This window comes from Heliconius melpomene, chromosome 15 (assembly GCF_056956725.1).
Source record: "Heliconius melpomene rosina isolate 202511_hmr_F chromosome 15, ASM5695672v1, whole genome shotgun sequence".
Lineage (NCBI taxonomy): Eukaryota > Metazoa > Arthropoda > Insecta > Lepidoptera > Nymphalidae > Heliconius > Heliconius melpomene.
This window is the reverse complement of record NC_140403.1, coordinates 5,709,302-5,729,011: the sequence shown is the minus strand read 5'-3', so window position 1 is coordinate 5,729,011 and position 19,710 is coordinate 5,709,302. Positions and strand designations below refer to the sequence as shown.

The following is a 19,710-nucleotide window of genomic DNA, read 5'->3' as shown; positions in this document are numbered from 1 at the left end:
GTATACACGCGCAAGTAGCGCCGGAGGCTGTTACTAGTGAAATATTTATGCGAAATTATCGAAAGTTTAGCAATGCCTCGCAGATATTAGTATTAAATAATATGATAATATCTAATAATAGCAATTCTAGAGTTATTATTTGTATACGAGCTTAAGCTATAGAGGTAAAGCCCTGTTTCCGTTTGAATATCCTCGTGATTCATGAACCATTACATGAATGCATTAATTGGTTTGCTAAATCCCTGTACGTAGATAACAATCTAAGGAACAAAGCTTCTATCGTCAATTGAAATAATATGCTTTTGGTTCTGAAATTATCGTTATAAAAACTTAACATGTAATATCTATATTCAGGTGAATGAATAGTAGCGAGTAAAGGAAATTTAAATATAAAACTGGGGGTTCCGTACTAATTCTAAGATTGTAGGCTAATGGAAAGTAAAACTTATAAAAGTTTACAAAGTATACTTTTGGACTTTGGAACTTTGGAGTGTCTTATTGGTTTGGGTCGCTCTATTAGGTTTCTTATAGGTTTTAAAATGCAGCAAAAACGATGCGTAAATGGTCGTATCTTTTGATACGGTGATTGACACTTGATTTTTAAGTGATCCAAGGGATATTTGATATTAATTTCAGCATGATATCTCCACAAGATCTGAAGATAAATGGACTTGACAAGTAGACAAACGATAAAAGTGATCCCATAAGTTTCGGTTTCTTCCTTTTGAGGTATAGAACCCTAAAAACGTAAATTAAATTAAATTATAATTGAATTTTACAAAAAAGTACCTAGCAATTGTGGATAAAAATTAAATAGAACTTTACGTAATTTATTAAATTTACCTTTACCTATATTTATATATAATTTTTTTATATATAAAAAAATCTCTACAGAACAATTTGTACAAGAAAGTTATTATTTATCTTACGCTTCGCATAAGTTAGGTTTAAGGATATCGCATGTTTAGAATATGATGATTCAAACTGGACTTGGAGTACACCTGTTCCCCTATCTACATATTTATGTACGTTATTCAAAGACATAAATCAAATATGGGATCTTCTGTCGAGGACCAGCTAACGTGCCATCTTAAAAGATATTAAGTTTTGTGCTAAATCTCAATGGTAGCATATTTAATGTTGTTTCTTAAAATTTAATTTATATTTAAGTTTTGAAGTTATGCAAAGGTTTTTTCCTGAAAGAATATTATTATAGCACCTATATGTAAATAAGAATTAAATATATATATTATTAAATACATTAAGACCGTCCGGCAGCTAAACGTTCAATTTATTTGTCATTTTTCTCCTTCTGGTAACAATCTCAAAAATTGGCCGAAAAATGGGGAACGAAGGGTTAACACGAGTCACCTTCACCTAACCTGCTATTTTTAGAGATACACCGCGAAAATATTTTATTTTTTTCATTAAATTAAATACGATTAATTTAGATAAAATTAGATTAGAATATATTTGAAAATGTGTTTATAATTTTTCAGGTAGCTTTAATAGAATTTAAAAATAATATGGTAAAAGTATTGTAATGCAAAATAATTATATAGTTTCTGAAACATTAAAATAAAGTTAGTTTACGTTGATAGGAAAACTCATTAATAATGTTCCTCGCTCGCCTCGCGCTCATTAGCCTGAGTTCGCATAATACTTTCTAGGCCTTTAACTCAGCGTAATTAAAATATTAACAAAATTCAACGCCTGCTTCTGTAGGGAAAGAAAAAAAAATCCATATAATTCACGTTGAGTTTCTTAGTATATTATTATTTATTAAAAATATTTCTTATTAGACGCCAGGTTGTGCCGAAGTGGTACACGCGACAGGTTGCGGGTTCAATTCCCATTGGGGGAGTATTAAGTGAATACTAGGCTCCATTTGCTTATCCTGCTATAAGCGGGATACAGCGTGAAACTGAAAAAAAAAAAATATTAAAAACAGGATAAATTTCATTAATAGAAAAAAATAAGTAAAGAAACTTGACGCGATTCTTTGCTTTTAAAAAGTAGTGACTTAAATATTTCACCGCAAGACTACATAAAGAATTCTGTTCATTGAGACGTACTCGTACACTGACAAGTGTTCTTGAGCCAAGTGAACAAAGTGTGAAAGCTAAGACGGGAAAAGAAATATTGAAATACGCGGCGCCTTCTCTGTAAGCGACTGAGGAAATATTCTCTTTGAATCGGTCATGCGATTAATTCCGCTTGAAATGGATATTTTCATAGATTACTAGCGGAGAGTGAAAAATCTTTTATATTTTTATTTTTATTTTTTATTCATTCCGAGAAAGAGATGCTGTTTATTTGGAATGACGGCTGGTGTGTCTGAAGAAATTTTATTATTTGTATTTTCTTTTGCAAGATTATTTCTAGGAATGTAGCATTCCTATATGGATAGGTTATTTCGGTTCTGGATAGATATTTGAAGAATGCTGTATCGTTTTCGATTACATCCCCAGTTATTTTAAATTCTGTGAATAAAAATAGGATTTTATATATTTTAATTATTTTAAAATAAAAATAATATTTATATAATGTCAAAAATGACACAAGTGTTACATGAAAATTAAAACGGAAAAAGAACCTAGCACTTAATAGATGTTGAACCAATAGGTACTCGCATTACAGCATATAGAACAACTCTGTGTTATTATTGATCAATTTTATTTGATAGTCAAATTAAGCAAATTTAATAAAATATTGTGTAATCATAGCGTCAATTAGCCGCCAAAAATGTTATAGCTATATTTAGATAATTCTACGTATTTCACGCGACAGATTCTGGGTTCGATTCCCTTTGGAGGAAATTAAATAATATTTCTATTTTTCGCAAACGTGAAGCGCGGCGTTGAATTTCGCCACTCAAAACGCAATGGAGTATCTATTGTAACTTTAGGTTCCCTTTTAGGTTCCCTTTTAGGTTCCCTTTTAGGTTCCCTTTTAGGTGTGCGGGGTACCCACAACCAGACTATAATATATATATTATGGATGTATCTTAATTAAATTATGTCCAAACATCCGAAATGTGATACCGAGTTCCCATAACGAGATAATTAATTGGATCAATTGCATGGCAGAAAGCCAAAACAAATGTGCTGTGATATTTATAAATCAATATAAATTTTAATGAACGTAATACAGATATATTATAGTAACAATGGCTAATTAGATAATATTACATTGTAAATGAGTGAAAAGAAAATATTAACACCAATTTAAATACTATTTAGATTGCATCTTTTATTTATTGCATTTTTTATTTATTTATCAGTCACTGTCGTAATTTATTATTTACAATTTCACTTTACCCGAGTATAACAAGAAAATAAATAAATAGTCTATATATAATAATAATATAATAATAGTCTATCTATTCTATGTATAATAATATAAATTAGTCAATTCAAGACACGAGGTGAATTTATAGTTGTATCCCGTACATAGCAGGGTAGGCAGAGGAAACCTGGAAAACTAGTGTTACACTCCGTTCCCATTAAAGTTTATTGCTTTTTATTCGCTATTGTTTTTTACGTTCCACCGAACTCTGGAGGCATTGTGTGTTGAGTGCCTTTGCCTCGTTATCAGAGGAAATTAAATTCATAAATATTTCATTTTCTCGAGTGGGAATCGAATCCCCATCCTACTGCGTTTACAGTCGCATGCTTCTGCCCCTTCCCCACGACTGGCCTCATATTGAACTTATAGTTAGTCATATTTTTTTAAGATCCTACACCAATTTATTTTTTTTATTAAATTCGACCGTTTTGCATGAGTAAGCCTAAATTTTCATATAAATTATAAATACCTGTATAACATTATTATGAAACTCGAAAAAACTGATGTTTTGTTTATTTTATAATGATACAAGTATATATGAATATATATATATATATTTCATTGTTCTTGTTCCACTACAAATGTCAGGAAGGGATTTAAGTCTGTTCGCGGTTTCGTAATAACATCAAACGAGTACCTGTGTTCATAGTTGTAAAGGGATTACCTTAAACGATAGTTGCTGCCTGCGGTATTACATGTGTGGGATTTTTTTATTGGACTTACAAATATATACGTATACCTACTAAAAATTGTCTTGATTATTTCGGTTTTTTTCAGCTTCAGGCTGTATCCAGAGGGAACCTAGTGCTAAAACACTCCGTTTCCCATTGCTTCATTTATATTCTATTTTCTGGAGTTTCTTAGTTCAGAAGTCACTTTGGCCTTTATATAAAAGATTGTAATAGACAAACTCTCATACATACATACATATGTTTATTGAAAATTACAATACAATTTTATCTTCCATGTTTAAGAATAATTTATTTAAGGGTTATGTATTTTGTTATAAAATAAAAACTAATGTTATTTTATAAAATACAGTGTTGTATTGTATTACAATCATGAAAAATATCATTTTATGCAAATGAAAGAAGGACTTGGACGTTAAAGGTGAAACGGAATCGTAGAATGCTTATTACATTCAAAATATATTATAGTGTTATTTTTGGGAGTTGGCTGATATAAGAGTTTTTGTTAATAATGTTATTTAATAATTTCCATTAAAAAAAAGTTACTCTCGGTATGTCAGGATATCTGTATCAATTACTATGCTATATTTCAATAATCAATTGATTGAAAACATCTTAATTAAAACCAATATATTCTTATCGCATTGTTTACTTTATGACAAAAACATGTGCTTCATTACGCTGACATAACCACGAGTCGACAGTTCCTAGAAAATGAGGAACATAAAAAGTACTTTGTTTCATTTCAAAAATGATTATTGTTATTTCTTCAGTATATTTATGTATATACTAGCGACCTGTTTGCGGCTTCGCCCGCTTAAGCTACTGAATTATTTACTTAATACACTGAATTACGTTTACGTACGTGTTTTAATATAACTATTATGTATGTTTACAGCGCACTTAAGATTTCTTATGTGAAAATGATTAAAACGTTAGATTGCATTTGCGATTCCCATAAGAATATTCAAATGTTTTAAAAAAAAAACACCTTATCGATACTTAGGGGAGAGCGGGGCCAAAAGTTCCGATTTTTTTTAACCTCAAATATTGCTACGAATACTTGATTTCAGTATTTATACAATATAATATAAATCAACTTACATATCTAGACTTGCAATTAAAACAGTAATTTGGGGTATTCTTTGTAAGACTTTTTTGTTATGAATTTTTTTATGACTGAAGTCGGAAAGTAACAACTTACCCCGAGTTGGGGCAAGTTGTTAACAGACCGGGGTAAATTGTTACCATATTTTTTAAAGTTATTATTTGCAAAATAAAAACAATAAATAATCGAACAAAGCCTGTTTATTTAAGGAATAACTAACAGTATCATTAATAATCACCAGACGCAAAAGCAAATCTTTTTTAACCGACTTCTGTAAGAAAAGGAGATTATCAATTCGACTGTTTCTTTTTTTTATGTATGTTACTTCATAACTTTTGATTAGGTGAACCGATTTTGATGATTTTTTTTTATTTGAAAGGTAGTGCTTCCCATGTGGGAACTAATTTTTATTTGGTCTATTTTTGACAATGGTATCTATGAGAAAATCACATAAGTATTAAATTTGTATTGGTACGTGTGCGACAAAATGACGAATGACTCAATATCATGCCAACCGATTCTAATGATTCTTTTCTTATTTGAAAGGATACACTTCAAGGATAGTTTGATGAAAGTTTGGTTAGGTTCTGATTATAAAATCCGGCCAAAATTGAGAAAATTTGTTTTTATTTTGGTAAATATTAATTATACTAGAATAGTTACAAGGGAAAAAATTGTTAAAAATATTGTCAGAAGTAAGATTCCCCATCGTTGTATTTCTTTTCAACCTCATAAAAGAAGTTTTCATTTTCAACCGACTTCAAAAAAGGGAGAGGTTCCCAATTGGCCCGAATATTTTTTATGTATTTTCTTGTTAATATACCGAAATGTTACTTTCCACAAAAATAATACCTAATTGAGTCAAGTTTTACATATCACAACAGATGCCACTCGTTACCAACCACTAGCACCACAACCAACACTCGTTTAAGAAATATCCTTTTAAGGTTACTTATCACTTAAAATCGTAAAAAGAATTAATTTTGAACGAAAAAAACCGAACCGAAAAACAACGGAACTAAAAAGTAAAAGATAATTTTACATAAAATAAAACTTATTTTGATTTTGTTAAACCAAAATAATAAACAAATTTTATACCTTTAGGTTTTTTGCACTTAATATGTATATGTAATTCTTTGGTAACAGTTTTTATCTTATTCCTGCAATCTTTGAAAAATACATCCGCTGCTTTTTGCATCAACTCATATGACACATAACCTCGAGTTGACTTCCGAGCATAAGTCCGCATGTTACTAAATTACATTATTTTTTAGTATGAAAAATTACAATATTTACATCCCATTATTGGTACAAATGAATTGGCGAAAGTTTTTCGTCACAACAACAGGTCACAACATGCCCCAAAAAAAGGGAACATCTAGCCCCAAAAACACGTGTTGAAAAAAAATTAAATATAAATAAGATATAGAAAACATAAATAATTTACAAATAGTGTTCCGAAATAGTAGGTAATATAATGTAAAAAAAACACTAACATACTCGAGGCTAATCGTTAAAATTTGTGAGATAGACCAAAAATATGAAATGCAAAAATATTTACAATCGTGCACCAACGACACCCGTGTGCTATTCCATTGGTTTCGGATGCCACTGGATTGTTCAATATGCTGGCCATGGGTGCGCTATCACATTGCATTTCACTATATGTTTACTAAATATTCCTATCACTTTTCTCCGCGAAATTATTTCCATCGGAACAACTTACCTCGGTAACTTTTAGCCCCGCTCTCCCCTACAATAAAATTGTAACTCATTGGTGGTTTGTACACAAAAAATATATATATTAGAATTTAATTTCAGAAATTATTATTGTTGTTTCTTCAGTATATTTATAATATTACTTAACAACTGTACACCAAACAACTATACACGATATAGTGAACTACTAAAACTCGTATTGCAAACAAATCAACACCATTGTTAAGCAATTATTAATTATGCCAACTCAATTAAAGCAAAAGCATTTTCATTTTATGAAAATAGTATTTAGTAATAGGAAATGTTAGATTTATATAGACTTTGAACAATGTTAAATTATAAATAGAAATTAATATAATATATATAAAATAGTTTTATTTGTATGTTTGTTAATGTAATGAGGGTGGTAATTAGTAACCACAATTAACTGTGGTTTCTAATTGGTTAGCTTACAGTACAGCTCCACTCATAGACAACAATTAGCATTTAACTATGGTTATACATAAAATAAATTTCAAAGTAATTATTATATTTTATAATTTCTATATCTATCTATATATCTATCTATTATTATCAAATATCGTTAGAGCAGTACCAAGGAGATGAGAAGCATCAGGCGTCGACAACTAAGTCCTAGTTTTAAATGCACGTAATCAGCCTAATTAATGGGCGTACAAGCTCCTACAAGGCGACGTACCGTGTAATGTGACAATTTGGCAATGTGCTTCATGTACTGTGTGTCTTAACGCTAGGTTCCCTATACCTACCATGCTGTCTGCGGGATTCAGATCATATAACAATAAATTTGGGTATCCATACCTATATTATAAATTCGAAAGTAACTCTGTCTGTCTGTTTTTTACGCAATGAGGGCAAAAATTTAATTGTGACAAAATACTCATATAGAGATACTTGAGGGTCTCGGCATGAACATAGGATACTTTTTTTTCTTATATTTGTAATATTATCGATATATACCAATATATTAAAATACTTATTAATTTGACATGCAATTTATTCCGCCATGTTTAAAACAACCGCCGTTGCTAAGCAACGATTTGCAAAGTTTGTTGTTAGAAAACGAATAATTAATAATTTCATAAATATATTTAATAAATATTCGTGTAGTTTATACATATTTATATATATTATATAGGTCCACTAGTATTTAATAAATATAAGTTATATTATATTTTTTTAACAAAAGCATTAATAAAATAAATGTTAAATAAAATAGTCAACAGATAGAAAATCGTAAGGATGTATTTCCCTATGTCCAATATGGTATATTGTCGATTCTGTCAGTGTTCATGGTGATTTATGTATCCAATAAATTAATTTTTAACAAAAACAAAAACCGACTTCTAACAACGAACTAAAAAGTGAAAAATAATTATATAAAGATTTTAGCCAAGTAAAACAAACAGGCTTAGTAATTAGACATTGTAGTAAAGGTGTTGTAGCATTAGCTTGACACCGACTTCAAAATTATAAAATCTTTATATAATTATTTTTCACTTTTTAGTTCGTTGTTAGAAGTCGGTTTTTGTTTTTGTTAAAAATTAATTTATTTTACGATTTTTAGTGATGGGTAGATCTTAAAATGATGCTTCTTGAACGAGTGGTGATGGTGGTGGTAGTGGTTGTCAACGAGTGGTTGTGATTGTTCTATGTAAAACTTCATTTAATTAGCTATTATTTTTGTGCAAAGTTACATTTTGGTATATTGACAAGAACAAACATAAAAAGTATTCGGGTGAATTCGGAATCTCCCTTTTTTCAAGTTGGTTGAAAATGAGAACATCCTCTTTTTTGAGATTGGTTGAAAAGAAATGCAACGATCAGGAGTCTCACTTCTGACATCAATTTAAAAAGTTTTTGCTTGTAACTATTACAGTATAATTAATTTTTGACCAAAAAAAACAAACTTTCTCAATTTTCTCCGGATTCCATAATCGAAACCTAACCAAACTTTCACCAAATTATCCTTGAAGTGTATCCTTTCAAATAAAAAAAGAATCATCAAAATCGCGCACATGCATAATGCAAATTTAAGACTTATGTGATTTTCTCATGGATACCATTGTCAGACATGGACCAAAAAAAAATGGGACCATTCGGGAAGCTATATCTTTCAAATAAAAAAAAATTATCAAAATCGGTCCACCCAGTTAAAAGTTATGAGGTAACAAACATAAAAAAAAAATTAAAAAAAAAAAAAAATACAGTCGAATTGATAACCTCCTTTTCTTACAGAAGTCGGTTAACAAGAAAAGAGATTATATGTGGAAATCGGAATATAGGAGGGGTACCCGAAGTCATTTGTTTCTTTTTCTTACGAAATTTAATTATGCCTTTTTATGTGTATTTTGTAAATCTAAACACTGAAAATAATATAATTTACCTAAATGTCAACAAATTAAAATATTTTTTCAAGATTAAAACGGTTTTAAAGACATAATAAAGGCATATTACTATGCTTATTTGCTTTACATTATCATGGCGTAGATAGTGAGTGTCTGATATCTCTATTAAAAATATCTTCCTTATTCCCATCAGCGTGAAACTGTATGTATATATTATTACAAGTAAATAAAGCTTAAAATTTTATCACTTTAAAAGGTTTTTATTTTAACGTTAGATAATGTAATTACATACCTATATCAGAAGGACGCCGCCGTAGCAAAGTTTGTATATATACATATATCTGATTGCTTCTATATAATGGTTGTGAACTCCACAACGATTCGGTTCAAACAACACACAACAAACAAACAGACAAACGGGGCTTCGTCTTTGTAAGATTTTTCTTCGTTAAATTACAATTCTTGAATATACATTAGAATTTTTATCATTATTTAATCCTACAAAAGTAACTATTGGCATTTAGGCTATATGCTAACTGAATATGTATGTATATTGCAGACTTAGGTCTGACTCATGTGAAGAGAAGAGAGAGAATCGTCTGTCCGAAATATGCCTAGCGCTGTGTTTTAGAGTGAGAGAGGAGGAGTCGTCTGTCCGCTACTATATGCGTGAGAGAAAGGGAAGCCTGACACACTGATACCGTTACGCGTTACGTAACAAAGCAATAGCAACATAAGTAAATTCTCCAATCTTTATAGCTACGGTTACATCCTCAATATTTAAATATTAAAGTAGGTTAGTTTATGTAAAGAAGTTGGATTAAATGGCGGTTTGTGAGGGTCACAATGTTTATGGATATGTAAAACACAATATCTGCTCAAATTGTCATCAATTGTTCGTTAAAATATATTCGTTGAAGTACTGCATATATTGCTTAAGGTCCATTTAAAGTAATAATAATAATAATAACTTTATTTCTCACACAAAACAAATTTACAAAAAGTTACATTTATCTGTAGGTTATGTGAGACTGACGCTTGTACTAAGCTAGGCCTGTGTTACTAGTCGCCAGGTTCTCACTTGTGATAGGGGATTAAAAAATTGATGTATACCCATAGTTCAAGGAGGATTACAGGATAGCAACTGTATTCATAGGAGAAAATAGATACATATAGAAAATACATGACAATTTGGAGGTACAATAACGATTTGCTAAAAATTACTAAAAAGTTATTGCTAGCGGTTACATACGTAAGTACGAGTATGAGTATTGAGGAAGGTGTGGAGAATAAGTGCGTGATATGTTGCGCGTTTGTGTGGGTGTGTGTGTGTGCGTGTGTGCGTGAGTGTGTGCGAGTGTGTGCGTGTGTGTGTGTGTGCTGACATTTATTGTACGACATAGACTAGTGGAGTAGGTTGAGTAGGAGGGCAGACCCTGGCAATAGCCGGGATTAATGCCAGGAGGAAGAAGATAGATTAGGAGAAGAATTTAAATTTAGCTTTATTTATTATATATTTATATATATTATAATTCTCAGGGATTTAATATTTTTTCTGTGGACCCATACGACATAGCTTGAAGCCATTTGAAGAGTACTTTTTTTAAGTTCAAGCTTAAGTAAGTTCAAGCAACCTATAATGTGATTCTAGAAAAATATTAAAATTGAAATGATAATTATAAAAATAATCACATATAATCAATTGAAGAAATATATAAATAAAATTAAATATGTTACAAATACAATTACTATAACAAATATGAATATTTACCAACATATTCATATATTATTTTTCAGCTAATAAGTTTAAAAAAACCTGAAACTTTTAATTTATGTAGAAAGCTTTTGAAAGCTCTAGACGCAAACGCATAACTAAAATGACAGAGCCAATTAAAAAACAGAAAAAATCCACATATTAAGACTAAAAATATTAAGTAATCCATATTAAAAGAAACGCATCATAAAATATTTAGGGAACAAAAACCTGGGGCCGTCGCGGCTCTGTGAGTAAGTTAGTTTCATCGCGACCAACCTATCAGAGATGTTTTTCAGCGTCCAATTTACTGTTCTTTGCTAAAAGAAGACCTTTGTGTCTGAGAAAAATTTATCTACGTATATTCACGACAACATTATAAATTACTTACGAAATTATTAAACCTTGACATAAAAGAAAGGATCTCTTAAGATTAAAGAGCACTTTTATGAGCCAACTCATAAAATCAACGTTAGGAAGTTCAAAATTTGTTTTGGTTGATATTTAAAAAAAATAAAAATAAATCAGCTTCACGCTGTATCCCGCACACAGCAGGGTAGGCAGAGGAAAGCCAGTGTTAAAACACTCCGTTCCCCACTTTGTGCCAATTTCTGGAGGCATTGCGGGTTAAGTGGCAGAACTCAATGGAAATATAAACGTAAATAAATATTTCACTTCCTCGAGTGGGGATCAAACCCACAGCCTTTACAGTCACACCCATGTGCCGCTGCGCTATGACGGCCTCAGTTAAAATTTTGCACATAATTAATGCTTAAAATATCATCCAAATTGTAATTATTAACGAATAATGTCTATCATTAATAATTAAATTGAATCTAAGTCTAAATTTAATGCAATCCATTGTTATAACGTTAACCTATAATTAATTAAACCTATTTATGGTCAAGGCACATGCTTTTCCCCAGGGTCTGATGAATGGCTGGCAATCTAATTGAATTATGTCACCTGGACACTGAAGACCTTCTCAGTAACGTAATGTATCTAACACGACGTATAGGCCGACCACGTAATTTGTCTTATGTCTTGACCTACTAAGCTTGGGTTAATAATTTAGTAAATTAGTTATTAATATCATTAATAAGTGATCTCAGGTAAAAGATCGGTAATAAAGAGAACTTGTTGCAGACGACAGGTAGTGGGTTCGATTTCCACTCGAGGAAATGAAATTTAATCAATATTTCTACTTTTCACTTCGCTCTGGTGTCGAGGCAAAGAGGCGAGAGGCGTAGAGTCCGCCACAGAAGAAGGACATTAACAAAAGAATTTTATTAAGTACAGAATTCTTTTGTTAAATCAGTATCCATCTTTTTATTAGATTTTTATTATTTTTAACATAAGGATGATTAAAAATACAAAATTTATGAAAACACTAGTAATATTCTAAATTTAGTTTTCGAAAACTGTTGAGAGTATAACTCTGATGTAGTCTTTATTTGTAGACCTCTTGTTTGAAACTGTAGAAAGTTTCAAGAGCTTTAAAGGAACTTTTATTCGCTTCAATCTAATGAAATCCTGTAGGTGAAATGAAATGATGAAATTTTATGTCAACTAATTAGAAACAGTGTATATATTTTATTTTAAAAAAATAATTTAAAAAAATATTGTTATGGTACCTATGTTTATTAATTTTAGGGTTATCATCAGTGTTGCCAGATTTTAAATCCGCGAAAAGCGGGATAGATGAAATATAAATGACGGTAGTTTTAATTAGTTTATTATCCATATCACACATATATTTAAAATTATATAAATAGATACTCGACTTGATTCCCTCCCATGCTCAAAATTGTCCCAATTATTTTAAAAACTAATATTTGTTTTTTTCACATAGCAGGTATGATATTTTAAACCTACAGTTTTCGTTTAGTTAGAAATAACGGGCAATTGCAAAATTAATTAAAAAGCAAGCTTTATTCAAATACTGTGATGCTAAAACTAATATTACTTGTGGCCGTCGTAGTGCAGTGGCTCAAGCGTGCGATTGTTAACGGGACGGTTGTGAGTTCGATTCCCACTCATTGGAATGAATTATTATTTATTAACATTATCATTTCTTTGCTATATGCGGATTACAGCGTGAAACTGAGTAAAACAAATATTTTATAATAATCATTCAATTTTGCTAATAGTTTTTCAATTTTGAATTACAATTGTATTTCTATACTATATATATTTTTATCAGTTCCTGGAGTGAGGCCTCCCGGACGCCCAAGAAAGCGCTGGTTGGATGTCGTGATGCAGGACATGAGAGCCAATGGTCTAACCACCGAGGACGTGAAAGAGTGCAAAGTGGAGTAGGTTGAGTAGGAAGGCAGACCCTGGCAAAAGCCGGGGAAAGAAAAGACTATATATATTTTTAAATAATCGTTTTTTAAATAAATGTTATCCTCGTGGAGATCCTGTAGATACATAATGTAGCTATCATTATTAATGGATGTAGATAATTAATGCTTAATTATCCTATTATGAATATTCAGTGATGTCGCATAAATTTGAAATCTGTCAATGTAAATTTTCACTGGTTTTTAATTATAATTTAAGGTTGCTAAAATTTACATAGAGTATTAATTTGCAAAACAGGTAGAGGATTGTTAAATATTCTATTTTTTTTTATAAGTGTGAAAGTTTGGGAGGATGGTCTGTAAAACTAGTATCCATCCTCAGTTTGTTCAGCAGAGCGAAGAAATGATAATGTCTCATTTTGGTCAACCAATGGAAAAAATTCTATGTAATTTTTTTTATATGTTTAACCAGTAAAAAATATGAACTGCAAAATAATAAATTGATTTGTATAACTACGCATTATTATACAAAATTTTTCATACATTTTTTTTGATTTGAAGAAAAAAAATATATCTATTATATTACAACCAGCATTATTTAAGATAATAAAAATAACTATTATTAATTATACTTGTTTCTCTGTTAATAAGAGTTTTATTATCTATATATATAAAAGGACTTGTCCTCACTGACTGAGGTAAGACGCACGCACAGCCGTAACCGCTGTGCGTAGAAACATGGACTTTGGACAGATGTTTACTTTCGTAATCTGGACATCCACTAAGAAGGGATTTTGAAAAATTTTAACCCTAAAGGGGTGAAATAGGGGTTTAAAGTTTGTATGGAAAAAAAATTAAATCGGCACCGATTTTTATAAAATTTGAAATTTAGATTTTTAAAAGTATTTAATTGAACACGTGTTTCATCATTTTCTAGAATTCTCCCCCTGAGGGTGTAAATAAGGGGTTGAAAGTTTGTATGAAAAAATCTTCAAATCGCCACCGATATTTATAAAATTTGAAATTTAGACTCTTAAAAATATTTCATTGAACACATGTTTCATGGTTTATTAGAATTCACCTCTAAATAAGCTAGCGAAGCTGCACGCGTCCGCTAGTCTATATATATAAAAGGACTTGTCCTCACTGACTGAGGTAAGACGCACGCACAGACTTAACCGCTGATGGTAGAAACGTGAACTTTGGACAGATGTTTACTTTCGTAATCTGGACATCCACTAAGAAGAGATTTTGAAAAATTTTAACTCTAAAGGGGTGAAATAGGGGTTGAAAGTTTGTATGGAAAAAAAATTAAATTGACACCGATTCTTATAAAATTTGAAATTTAGATTTTTAAAAGTATTTAATTGAACACATGTTTCATCGTTTTCCAGAATTCTCCCCCTAAGGGTGCAAATAAGGGAATGAAAGTTTGTATAGAATTTTTTTTAAATCGGCACCAATTTTTATAAAATTTTAAATTCAGACTCTTAAGAGTATTTAATTGAACACATGTTTCATGGTTTTCTAGAATTCTTACCCTAAGGGTGCAAATAAGGGGTTGAAAGTTTGTATGGACCAATTCTTAAATCGCCACCGATTTTTATGAAATTAGAAATTTAGACTCTTAAAAATATTTAATTGAACACATGTTTCATGGTATATTAGAATTCACCCCTAAGTAAGTAAGCGAAGCTGCGCGCGTCCGCTAGTAATAAATATTATTAAAAGCCCAATTACAATATTATGTGCAAAAGTGTTACAAGTTATCTGTAAATGAGAGAAACGACAATTACAGTTAATTATTCGTCTCTTAAGAAGACAGCGGGAATCCGCTGGATTCAAAGGGCGCAGGACCTGACGGAGTGGAGAAGAATTAGGGGAGGCCTATGTCCAGCAGTGGACGTTGAAAGGCTGATGAATGAATGAATGAATTAATTCGTCTCTCTTATCTATTATTTTTATCCAATCTGCTTCGGTTTTTAGTATATATTATATTGCTTTTATCTTCACACGTATTCTTTTTTTAATATCTTCTACGTGCCTGTCAATTAATTATAGACGTCTGACGGGTGTCATAAAAAAAGGAACGCTATATTTAAAGAGAGTATATTCTCTTTACGTATATAATTAAAACATCCCACTTAAATATATTTATCAAATTTGTCTAGCACATTAAACGGGGCGCAACGGCGGAATAGCTGCGATGGTAATTGCATTAATTCCTAGCACGCATGGACGCGTGGACACCTAAATATTGCAATGTTGGCAGTTCATTAGAACCAGTGGCTACATGATTATAGCTGTGGGTTCGGATGTGGTGGAATGGCCTATTATAATTTTGGTGTGGAGACTGAAAGAGATGAGGAGGCTGTTCTAAGCAAGTTAGTTTTTAGCTATTCTCGTCTAGTATATTATATAACACTGATATCTATATCCTAAAAAGAATAGCTTTAATTAGCAATAAACGCATCTTTCGACAGTATAAAGAGATACAAAATTAATAGGTTCATGTTAACCTAGAATTGTGAAATTTGACAGCTAATATAAGATCATCCTTATCAGAATTAGTTTGTCTTCCTTTTTATATATTACTAGCGGACGCGTGCAGCTTCGCTTACTTATTTAGGGGTGAATTCTAATAAACCACGAAACATGTGTTCAATAAAATATTTTTAAGAGTTTAAATTTAAAATTTTATAAAAATCGGTGGCGATTTAAAGATTTTTCCATACAAACTTTCAACCCCTTATTTGCACCCTTAGGGGGAGAATTCTAGAAAACGATGAAATACGTGTTCAATTAAATACTTTTAAAAATCTAAATTTCAAATTTTATAAGAATCGGTGCCGATTTAGTTTTATTTCCATACAAACTTTCAACCCTTATTTCATCCCTTTAGAGTTAAAATTTTCAAAATCCCTTCTTAGTGGATGTCCAGATTATGAAAGTAAACTTTTGTCCAAATTTAACGTTTCTACCATCAGCGGTTAAGGCTGTGCGTGCGTCTTACCTCAGTCAGTGAGGACAAGTCCTTTTATATATATAGATTAACATTTTAATGAGATCTTCAATTAATTGAATTTCGTGCAGTTCCACATTATATATACATATATGTTAATTATATTATTAATTTTTTAGCAAATCATTTATCTTGAAATTCTCATAACAATAACATTAAACTGTTAAAATTTAAAAGCTAAATTTTGTACAATTTAAATTAAAGCTTCGTAGTAAAATGAAATTATGTTCCTCATAGCTCTACTTGGTTGGTATCGTATGGCTTACGTCGGTAATTACCTTGCAGATAAGCTTTAGAACGTATCCCTAAGGAAGTTCCACTACTCAATTTAAAATTTACGGTGTTCAGTATACATATTAATTAAATTCATTTTGTCTCGTTTTACTTTTAGCGTACGTAACCCTAAAAAATAGTTTTGACAGACGAACAACAGTTATCTTAAAAAGGTTCTGTTTCCTTTCTTTTTAAGTACGGAACCCTAAAAAGATTTGCTAACATGTGCATCTGCCTACGCAAAGGTACGATAATTTTCCTTTTACATAAAAATAGGTCACTTGACATAAAAATAGATCTGACTTATACTTTAAAAAGTCTAAAAATATTTGAGTTTTGTTATTAGCTGACATACTGTTCCTAATTTAAATGCTATACTTTTAAAAATATACCAGGCTTAAGAATAATGTCGAGCTAAAACCCGAATAAATGATTTATTTATTGGTTATTTTTTAGCTTCACGCTGGATCCCGCACGTAGCGGGATAGGTAAAGGAAACCTAAGCCTAGTTAAGACGCCGATCTCATTAGGATACTTCCGTTCCCCACTTTCCACCATAATCTAGAGGCATTGCGTGTTGAGTGGCGGAACTTAACGCCGCACTTTGCCTCGTTACCAGATCATAATTAGTTATGTAATTTCCTTGAGTGCGTACCTCTGCCCTACTGGCTTAAATTGGTTATGAGGCAAACAAATATTATTTAGCCTTATTAAATACATACATACATATTACAGTATATACTTTTATTAAATTAGTGAATCAATTTTTAAATATAAATTATTATAAAAAAATACTTTTAAAAATATAAAGAAACCACTCTTCCGAGGGCGGGACAAGGGTCCAAGCCATTGGTGGCTAGGGCTCCAGAGAGAGGAACCTCCGCACAATACGTGCCGTCTCAAGTAATACTGTCTTCTGTATCCGGTTCTTGATCCAACAGCTAAGCGATAGCCTCTTAAGATGTAACAACTCTTAATAACATTAATATAAAAATCTACGAATGAATTTTGTAAAAATGAATGGAAAATATGGAAAAGGAATAAAACAACAATTTCCTCGTAATCCACGACTGCCCAAACTCGACGCAGGAACTATTTATCGCTTCAACTGCCATAAAAATGTTGCAAACAAACATTACGTAGATTGAAAGGTGGTATGCGAATTGCATATCGTGATTGCTTGTAATAAAAATAGAAATTGGGTGATGTTTTCATATTATACTAACGTTTATTATATTATTTTACAATAATATTGATTGAATCCAATCGTGGCGTATAAGCTCAAATATGGGACTGTAAGGAACAGGTCGTGGGTTCGATCCCCACTCGAGGAAATTAAATATTTAATATCTTCAATTCTTCGCTCTGGCTTTGTTGCCTCAAACAACCAGCACATCGTTGAGTTGAACGGAACGGAATGTTTTAACACTAGGTTCTCTCTGAATACTCTGCTGTGCGCGGAATACAGGGTGAAGATGAAAAAACTTTTTATTTATACAATAAATACATTTATAGCAAAAATAAATAATGTAGGTAATTGAAACAAATTGCACTTAACGACTACCTACATTTATAAAGAAGAAGAGAATTCTTTACGGTTAAAATTTGAGAAAATTGCTGGTCTTATTAACATAAGGAATTTTAATCATTTCATTACATGAACAATTACAAAATGGTTGGGCCTTTCTGCGCTAACGACCACCAAGTTTAACTTTTACTTCTAAATGAACTGTTCTATACCATTATAGTTAATGTGAAGGGGTGGGAATGCTTCTGGGACACCTTCAAGCTTGGCTATGGACCTACCCTTAATATTTCTACTGTAATGTAATATTTACACACAAAGCCTCTTAGGTGTTTTTTGCCTACAATTTGGTAGTCTTCCTTTGATCCTCGCCTAAGTAATGAGTCCGTCTTTACAGAAATATACCATAATATTATATTTATACCATTTTTTTGGAATAACTTATGTTCTTATATTTATTATACCAGTAAAATTAGTCTACAAATAATATAATACATGGAGTTGTTATAAATAACGAGAACTATTAAAATATCTTTTTAGTAAAAAGATATATTTATTTACAGTGTACTTTGTTCTCAATATAAATATCTTGGTACGTATTAAAAAAGAGGAGAGAGCGGTGTATTCAATTTCCCAATTTTAGTTTCCGCTACAGAAAAAGCAATGTAGAGAGTTTATTTCCATTATTTTGAATTTTAAACTTAAATTGATAATTGAAAACGTGTATATATACAAAATTGGAATATTTGTTTTGAATATAATACGGGTCAGTGATGGTATTGTAAACTAATACCAATAATCCTATTAGGATTGTAGGCATCAACCTATAAAGTGCTCCACTCGCTCGGATTAACCGATACATTAATAAGATATGTAATCCTGTAATACTGTTATTATACTTCACCTTGTATATTTTCTTATTTATTTTTATTTTTTTAATAAAACTCTGCGTAGAAGATCCTTTTATATTTTATTAAAATCTAAGCTGGAAGTTAGAGAGATGGAATATTATAAAATATTATACATATTTTTATGTAAATTAATTTATGATAATTATGTTAATCTATATTGTTTTGAAGGTTTCGTATCTCGAAAGAAAAAAAAGCGGAACCCAAATTGATTCTATCACTACATTCTGTCTGTTCATCTGTAAAGAGCATAAATAAAACTTCTAGCTTGAAATTAGCGTAATGAAAACCTATAGATTACTTCTCGTGGACCTACAACTATGAAATTTGGCTAGAAATGATTGATGATTGATGAATTTTATAGAGAACTTATAGAAAAAATCATAACAAAATTAAAAATGCACCTAGTTCATGTCATGCAAAATAAGTAGATAAATATGTCCACAAATTAAAATTTGTCAAATTGAATTTCCCGTTGATACAGTAATTGGTGCGGAACTCTCGATATGTGAGTCCGACTCGAATTCGATCGGTTTTTTTTTATAGTTTACAATATAGAATATTTTCTAACATCTTGATGAAATATACATTTTATACCGAGAAAATATGAAGTAACGTTGGAACTAAACAAATATGAAAACAACTTGAGATAAAATCTAGAAAAGAAATACATATATTTTGTGATGGTATTCTTTA

The 19,710-nt window shown here is 30.8% G+C and overlaps 1 protein-coding gene across 1 annotated transcript in view; it reads right to left on the bottom strand.

Annotated features, from left to right (window-relative positions):
• Positions 1-8,275: 8,275 nt before the first annotated feature.
• The window catches only part of LOC146531455 (4-galactosyl-N-acetylglucosaminide 3-alpha-L-fucosyltransferase 9-like), a 251,987-nt gene continuing 240,552 nt past the window's right edge, over positions 8,276-19,710 (bottom strand). The window contains exon 7 of the transcript XR_014878796.1: positions 8,276-8,305. The gene's annotated coding sequence lies outside the window, so the exon portion shown is untranslated. The remainder of the gene's footprint in view (positions 8,306-19,710) is intronic.